Source organism: Rattus norvegicus, chromosome 3 (assembly GCF_021556685.1).
Source record: "Rattus norvegicus strain SHRSP/BbbUtx chromosome 3, alternate assembly SHRSP_T2T, whole genome shotgun sequence".
Taxonomy (NCBI): Eukaryota; Metazoa; Chordata; class Mammalia; order Rodentia; family Muridae; genus Rattus; species Rattus norvegicus.
Window position 1 is genome coordinate 492528 of NC_141536.1, and position 8608 is coordinate 501135.

At 37.6% G+C, this 8608-nt stretch overlaps 1 pseudogene; it reads right to left on the reverse strand.

Annotated features, from left to right (window-relative positions):
* Positions 1-4185: 4185 nt before the first annotated feature.
* Positions 4186-6289, reverse strand: LOC134486335 (pre-mRNA-splicing factor CWC22 homolog; annotated as a pseudogene).
* Positions 6290-8608: the final 2319 nt, after the last annotated feature.

An 8608-nucleotide genomic window follows, 5' to 3' on the forward strand; every position in this document is an offset into this window, starting at 1 on the left:
CCTGAAAGTGTCTTACCTACATTGTATACAGAAACAGTGGTGGAGCAGAGACTGATGTAATGGCCAACCATTGACTAACCCAAATCAGACGCACCCCATGGGCAAGAATCAATTCCTGACATTATGATACTCTCTTATGTTTGCAGAGAGGATCATAGCTTAACTGTCTTCTGACAGGATCCGCCTAGCAGCTGATGGAAATAGTTACAGCAACTCACTCCCAACCATTAGCTACTCACCGAGTCTTGTACAAAAGTTTGAGGAGAGATTGATATACCTCAGTGGATAGAAACTCCACAGGAAGTTCAGCAGCATCAACATACCTCTACCTATGGGGACTCAAAAACGTAAACTCCAACTAAAGATCATACATGGACAGAACCTGGGCCACTGCCATAAATGTAGTAGACATGTATTTTGGTCTTTATTTGGGTCCCAAGTGAAGTGGAAAGTCTCCCTGATTCTGTAGAGTGCCTGTAGATCCTATACCTTTAAATAGGCTTCCTTGTCTGGTATCAGTGGTAGAGAATGTGTGCAATCATCTGGTGATTTGACATGTCAGGGTGGGGAGATAATAAGGTGGCTCTTTCTTCTCAGAAGTTGAGTGGAGCGAATGGGTAGAAGAGAGTGGGTAATGAGTAAAAACGCAGTGTGAGATGGGGACGAGGAAGAAGGGATTGATGTTGAAATTTTAATTGAATGATGGAATGAATATATGAATGACTACAAAAAGAAATAAATAACTAATGTAAAAAAATAAATTTCCCCACAACGCAGGTCATTTCCTTTCATTAATGATGTTGTTTACAGTACCTCATGATGGTAGATTTCTAGTTTTAATGTTTGCTCTTCATTAACTAAAGCATCCAAATTACTGAACATGTCTATAGTGGGAAATAGTGAAAAATGCATGCAATATCCCAGGTTAGTGTTTGCTTTTCTCTGGCCCCATGTCTAGCACCTTATAGAGAACACAACCCTAGGGCTCTCTTGTTTCAGACGCTGTTCATATTTCTAGCCAGGCTTGGCATATTCTCTTGCCCAGAGCTCTTGAAATATCTTCCCTGAACTTGCTAAGTTCCCTTGGTAGGTCACTATCACAGCAGCCCCAAACATCTAAATTCTGCATGGCCCTTACCACCCTCTTCAAAACAGTTGGATTCCATACCCACGTAGGAAAACACTATACAAAATTAGTTTAGAAAGAACAGGTAACTCAACCATTGGCTGCAATTACAAACATCCTAAAAATTAAATCCTATGGTGACTCATCTAAGGCCTCCAGTTAGTGACATCTTTAACCCTAACCTCTCTCTCCATCCCAAAAGCATCAAATCCCATTTGTCCCACTCTCTTCTTCCCCATTTGACCTGAAAGTCCCCTCTGCTTACCCAGTGATTGGTACTCTTAAATCATTATTCATTAAGGAAAGGTACTTACCACACCTGTCTAACACAAAATATTTTCACAGTGCACATTTGTTTCCATTACAACAGCTTGAATCTTCTCTCTACATACAGAGGCCAGGCTGGTCAGATCATTGGCCTGGAATTCCTAAGAGTAGCCAAGACTTGGAAGCGAGAGTGTTCCTGTAGCTAGAAAATATATTTGACATTCAACAGAAAAAGTTCAACAGGGTGGGAAGTAGCAAGCTAAGTTCAATAAATAACATTGTGACAGTGATCTTGAGATATAGCATCATGGGTAAGGTAACCCAATCACAAAGACAAGAAAAGAAAAAAACTCAGTGATATGTTATTAGCCCAATATCTCAGACTCCCCAGGCTAGAATCCACAGAACACATTAAGATCAAGGAGAAGGAAGACCAAAGTGGAGATGCTGTAGTCCTCTTTAAGAGAGGAAATAAAAATATTCATAGGAAGTTATGTGGACATAGCGTTTGAAGAAGAGACTGAAGCAATGGCCATTCAGAGTCTGCCACATCTGGTGATCTGCCATACATATATTTTTGCCAAGAAACTCGTTTTAAAAGAATCATGCAATGTGAACCCATGAAATTTTACACAAAGTCCCTCACAAACTTACATCGCAGTCTTACAGATCTCTCATTTCTCAAGTGAGTACAATTTTGCTTTCATTGTATCTATCCATGTGAATTGTTTATTTCACCACTATGAAAATATTATTGCCCTAGAATACCCTGGTCAAATTCAACCTCGTTCACAAGGCCTTATCAGATATATATCCCTAAACAATGATTTCCATTACAATCTCTTTTTTAATGTTAATGTGCCATTTACAGTGACAATTTCTCAGATTCTTGTCTTACTCATTTAACTTAAATCACTAAAGGAAATAATTGATTCATAAATATATCTTCAGGCATTTTACAATATTATACTATATTATGTAATGTCCATAATTCATACATACTATGTGATTTCCCAAACTACGTCCAACAAAAATGTATGTAAATGAAATTCATAATTAACCATTTGCCAGAATAAAATTTGTATTCTTTTTTATTTTTTTGGTTCTTTTTTTCGGAGTTGGGGATCGAACCCAGGGCCTTGCGCTTCCTAGGCAAGCGCTCTACCACTGAGCTAAATCCCCAACCCCAAAATTTGTATTCTTTATACCTCCAATATTCTTGAGTATCAACTTCTGTTTATTTCTGTATCCTCTTATCTGTAATTAAAGAGATATGAAATGGTAACTTCAATAAGTGTGAATGAAATTACCTGATTTAGGAAAGTCATTTTTTTAAAAAAAAAATCATTGTATAAAGATTGGTGCTATGGATATACCTATCTACTATCCAGTGATTTACACAAACACCTGCCACCACAAAAACAGGACAAAAATTCATTTTTTGTGTGAAAAAATAATGGAAACTGTTATTTACTACATACCTTCTATACATGGGTCAACTTGCTAAGTATGTTAAGCCAAGTGCTGTATTTCATTTAAAAAACAATTTTGAAAATAATTGTCTTCTCTTTTGAAGATGAAGAACTTCAATTCAAAGAGCTAAGGTAACATGGAGTTTTACATATCTATTCGGTGCTAGAATATGCATTCATATGCTTCAATGCTCATATACCTTCTTTATATTACTTCAGAATGTCATAAAATTTATTTAAACTTGCTGAGTTTTCTCAATTTATCCTGGTTAAAATTTTAATAAATATAGTTTAACCTCAAATTCATTTCATCAATGAGTTAAATGACTCCCCAAACTACATTCCTTATACAAAAACATATTGATAAAAATATCAAAGTACCAGAATTCTAGTAAAATATTCATTATTTGATATGAAAATTACTATCATCAATTCTTCCAAACAGAGCCAAATATTTTCTTCACACACACAAGAAAGAAAACTATTATGTAAACTGTAATGTTCAAGGAACTAATTCATGAAGAATTCTTGGTCCTCAGTCAGGCTGTTCTTTATGAACCTTGTGAAGAACACCCAGTGTAACCAAAAATAAAATCATTTTCATGATCTTGACAGAATCTAGGCAAGAGCTATAATTGCAGCTGCCTAAGTGGCCATGCCCTTTGACGTTATTCCCAACAGTACTGAGACAGGCCCTGTAAGACTCTTACAACCAGAGCTCCTTGTTTACCTAACAGCATTGTTACCAGGAATTATTTCACTCAGCCAATGTTACCCAGGTTTGCCTATTGCAAGACCATTTTCCACTATTTACTGGAACCAAAATAGTTTTAGATTGAAACCTTGACCCTTTTTCCTATAGAAAAAAATTCAAAGATTAATTAGTCTCATCTTATGTGTCATTTCCTATTTTCCATTGGTCTAAAATTATTTCGACCTCTTGTTTTCTTGTGTGAAAACATGCTAACAAATAATGTACACATTACTTAAAGATAAATCTATTGCTCTCTACCATTCATATAAGCAAGAAATTTAAAATATACTGAAAAGTACCTGAGAGACTATAATTTAATAATTTATGTTTAATCTTGTCATCATCTGAATCCAAGGAACAGATTTCAGAAAAGACTCCAAAGATGAAGATGGAAAGTGTTCTTTTTTTTTTTTTCTGTTGCTCAGCTTCTGACTTCTGGTCTACAATGAATTACCTTGGTTATATATTTCAGATGTACTAGAAGTCAATCTGTCAAACATCTGAAGCCTATGGAGTAGAAGTTTTGCCAGCACATCGAGTATTGCATGGGTTGATTGGGGTTAGTGTCATTCAAAGGATTGCTGAAGAATTTCATCGTTTATCCTCATCTTCATGTTAGGAAGACCCATGTACTCACAGAGTTCCTGGAAGGACATCATACTAGATGATGTCAAGGTCTCTTCACTCAACTTTATACATGTGAGAATAATCCATGGAAGTGAATCTATTTGTGAAAGGTTAGCAAATGTCTTAGCAGTATTTCTTAAATTGTCGCTAAGCAATGGATTTTGTGATACTGTTCTATGAAACTACTTTCAAATGATTCTATGTATTCCTTTTCAGCATACCAGCTTTACAATAAAAAGTCAAAATATTTTTTCATAAGTCATTTGTTGGCCACAGCAGTCAACCATCAGAAAGTTCTATGTTTGGCTCTGTGCAAACTCTATTTTCAGAAATTGTGTGCTCGTTCTTCAAAATCTAAACTTTACTGAATGACAAGTTTGTTTGGTGAGATGAGACTAGGTTTATTTCTGTTTTGTCATGTATAGTTACCTTTTGTCAACCTTCCACTTCTCCTTCCTCCTCCTCCTCCTCCTTCTCCTCCTCCTCTCTCTTCTCCTTCTCCTTCTCCTTCTTCTTCTTCTTCCTCCTCCTCCTCCTCCTCCACCTCCTCCTCCTCCTCCTCCTCCTCCTCCTCCTCTTCTTCTTCTTCTTCTTCTTCTTCTTCTTCTTCTTCTTCTTCTTCTTCCTCCTCTTCCTCTTCCTCTTCCTCCTCTTCTTCCTCTTCTTCTTTGTTTTCATTAATTCCAGATTCTTAGTTTGGGTATGAATCTCACTCCCCTTCATCAAGGATTTCATTTTTAATAGCCTTGTTCTTCCCTCTGTTACCCTAGAATCCATCATTAAAACATCTCTTGACTGTAGCTGTCATCCAAGAGAAGCATATGTGAAAACTGATTGCTGTCTTCCACTAAATCAATTCCTTGAGGAATAGCAAGGTGGCCTTGAATCCATTCTGCCATACAGCCAACAATCACTTCAGTCATTGTACTGAACTTTTTTCAATCTCAGACTCCTGTAGAATTTTTCACAGTCATTCCAAGGGTGAGATGATTCCCCTTGGTGACACCTTCATTAATTTGAGACCACACTCCATGAAGAAGCCAATAGGTACTTTAACACTGTCATCTCTTGGTCTGATTGGGAGCAAAATGAGCATCTCCATGCAGAGAACTCCATGTGTCACATTTAGGTGAGTATGATATGCCACAAATTATGATGCAATCAAGCAAAGTTGTGTATCATTTCTGTGACATCCTTTCTGAAAATTAAGGATCAATAACTTGAAAATTAATTCTCCAAATTGGGAGAATTTTGAGTTGATTATAGCAACCAAAGTTGAATAAATGTGAGTGATGACTGGAGAAACACTCTAAACCTGCCGATCAGATATGGACTGAAAGCCTCTCCTTCAGTCTATATTCTCTTGAAGGGGCTTTGGATAATCATATTTACACTTGGAGTGAATACCTTTGTGATGAGATCACTGATTGACTTTTTTCAGAGCCTTCAAATTCATCCTCTGGTACATTAAGCTGTTTTTATCTGTAATTTGTTCTTGGATCATGCTCAGCCCTGCAGGAGGAATATATGCTCCTCCAGTGTGGGTAAGGAGAAGATCCAAATCTATATCATACTCCTCCTCCTCCTCCTCCTCCTCTTCCTCCTCCTCCTCCTCTTCTTCTTCCTCTTCTTCTTCCTCTTATTGCTCTTCTTCCTTGTCTCTCATCTTTCTCTTCCTCTTCATCAATGTAGATGCTTCCTTATTGGAACTCTCAGATAGTCTGCTACTTAGGCTTTTTGTATCTAGACACAGGGATTTCTTGCATGGTTTCTAATGATCTACATCTCTATCTCTTCTCTGCACTTTTGCTTGGTCCCTATTTCATGATTTCATGCTTTCATTGTAAGAGTATTCTCACCCAGAAAGATCGAATTCTGTACAACAGCTTTAAGCAGAGAAGACTCTGTATTGAGGGAGGGATAGGTTTTCTGTTCTTGTCTTTCATATCTCTCTTCTGAGGAGGAGCTCCTGTGGTTTGAATTGTGGCCCTCACTTCTGTCATGAACAGAGGAATGTTTCATAACTGCCACATTCTTTTGCATTTTCTGATGTCAGTTGAACCAATAAAGGAGATACTACAGGTTCTTTCAAGTGTCAGATACTCAATAGTCTGAATTTATTGACAGATTTCTTTTTCTGTCTTCACACGTCACCCACAGCTATACAGAGGAAGTTCCAATGGTGGTGTTCTATACCCAGAATCCTGCCATGTCCCCAAAATATTGACAGTGTAAAAACAGTTATCCTTGGCAGAATGTAAATAACTTAGTGAAATTAAAAAATCTAGATATAGTATTATATAATGATTATCAAACTGGGACATTAACTTAGCAGGTACCCTGAGGTCCGAGATGAAATCCCAAGTATACCAATATGAAAACCATATCACTGTTATAATGAAAATATATTTTCACATATGTGTAGTGAATTTGTTTTGAGATTTTTTTCAACAAACAGGAAACACAATAACTATTGACTTTCAATAATGTTTGTTACTGGTAGTGAAAATTCACCTAACTGGTATTTTTTTGACATCATTAAAACATTACACATGATATACATGGAACCTAAAAAGTTAGACTCCAGAGAGCATAGTAACCTTATTAAAAATTGGTATGGTAGTTAACATTAAACTAAATGGAGAGAAACTTGATGCAATCCCACTAAAATCAGGGACTAGACAAGGGTGCCCACTCTCGCCTACTTATTCAATATAGTTCCTGAAGTTCTAGCCAGAGCAATCAGACAACAAAAGGAGATCAAGGGGATACAGTTTGGAAGAGAAGAAGTCAAAATATCACTATTCGCAGATGATATGATAGTATATTTAAGCGATCCTGAGAGTTCTACGAGAGAACTACTAAACCTGATAAACAACTTCAGCAAAGTGGCTGGGTATAAAATTAACTCAAATGGATCAGTAGCCTTCCTCTACACAAAAGAGAAACAAGCTGAGAAAGAAATTAGGGTAACAACACCCTTCATAACTGCCCCAATTAATATAAAATACCTCGGTGTGACTTTAATCAAGCAAGTAAAAGATCTGTATGATAAGAACTTCAAGCCCCTGAAGAAAGAAATTGAAGAAGACCTCAGAAGATGGAAAGATCTCCCATGCTCATGGATCGGAAGGATTACTATAGTAAAAATGGCCATTTTACCAAAAGTGATCTACAGATTCAATGCAATCCCCATCACAGTACCAATCCATTTCTTCAAAGAGTTAGACAGAACAATTTGCAAATTCATCTGGAATAACAAAAAACCCAGGATAGCTAAAACTGTCCTCAACAATAAAAGGACTTCAGGGGGAATCACTATCCTTGAACTCAAGCAGCATTAGAGAGCAATAGTAATAAAAACTGCATGGTATTGATACAGAGACAGACAGACAGACCAATGGAACAGAATTGAAGACCCAGAAATGAACTCACACACCTATGGTCACTTGATTTTTGACAAAGGAGCCAAAACCATCCAATGGAAAAAAGGTAGCATTTTCAGCAAATGGTGCTGGTTCAACTGGAGGTCAACATGTAGAAGAATGCAGATCGATCCATGCTTATCACTCTGTAAAAGCTTAAGTCCAAGTGGATCAAGGACCTCCTCATCAAACCAGATACACTCAAACTAATAGAAGAAAACATGGGGAAGCAACTTGAACACATGGGCACTAGAGAAAATTTCCTGAACAAAACACCAATGGCCTATGCTCTAAGATCAAGAATCGACAAATGGGATCTCAAAAAACTGCAAAGCTTCTGTAAGGCAAAGGACACTGTTGTTAGGACAAAATAGCAACCAACAGATTGAGAAAAGATCTTTACCAATCCTACAACAGATAGAGGGCTTATATCCAAAATATACAAAGAACTCAAGAAGTTAGACCACAGGGAGACAAGTAACCCTATTAAAAAATGGGGTTCAGAGCTAAACAAAGAATTCACAGCTGAGGAATGCCGAATGGCTGGGAAACACCTAAAGAAATGTTCAACATCTTCAGTCATAAGGGAAATTCAAATCAAAACAACCCTGAGATTTTACCTCACACCAGTGAGAATGGCTAAGATCAAAAACTCAGGTGACATCAGATACTGCCAAGGATGTGAAAAAACAGGAACACTCCTCCATTGTTGGTGGAATTGCAGACTGGTACAACCATTTTGGAAATGAGTCTGGAAGTTCCTCAGAAAATTGGACATTGGGTTTTTAGCGGGAGTAGCAAACATGCGGATCCCTGCCCGCAGCAGCTCGCTGCTCCCAAACCCCGTGGGAGAGAGACAGCACTGACTGGACAGGTGGGCACTCCTGAGACTGCAGAGTGGAAGAGACCACCAACACTGCCCACCCCTGCCCACATC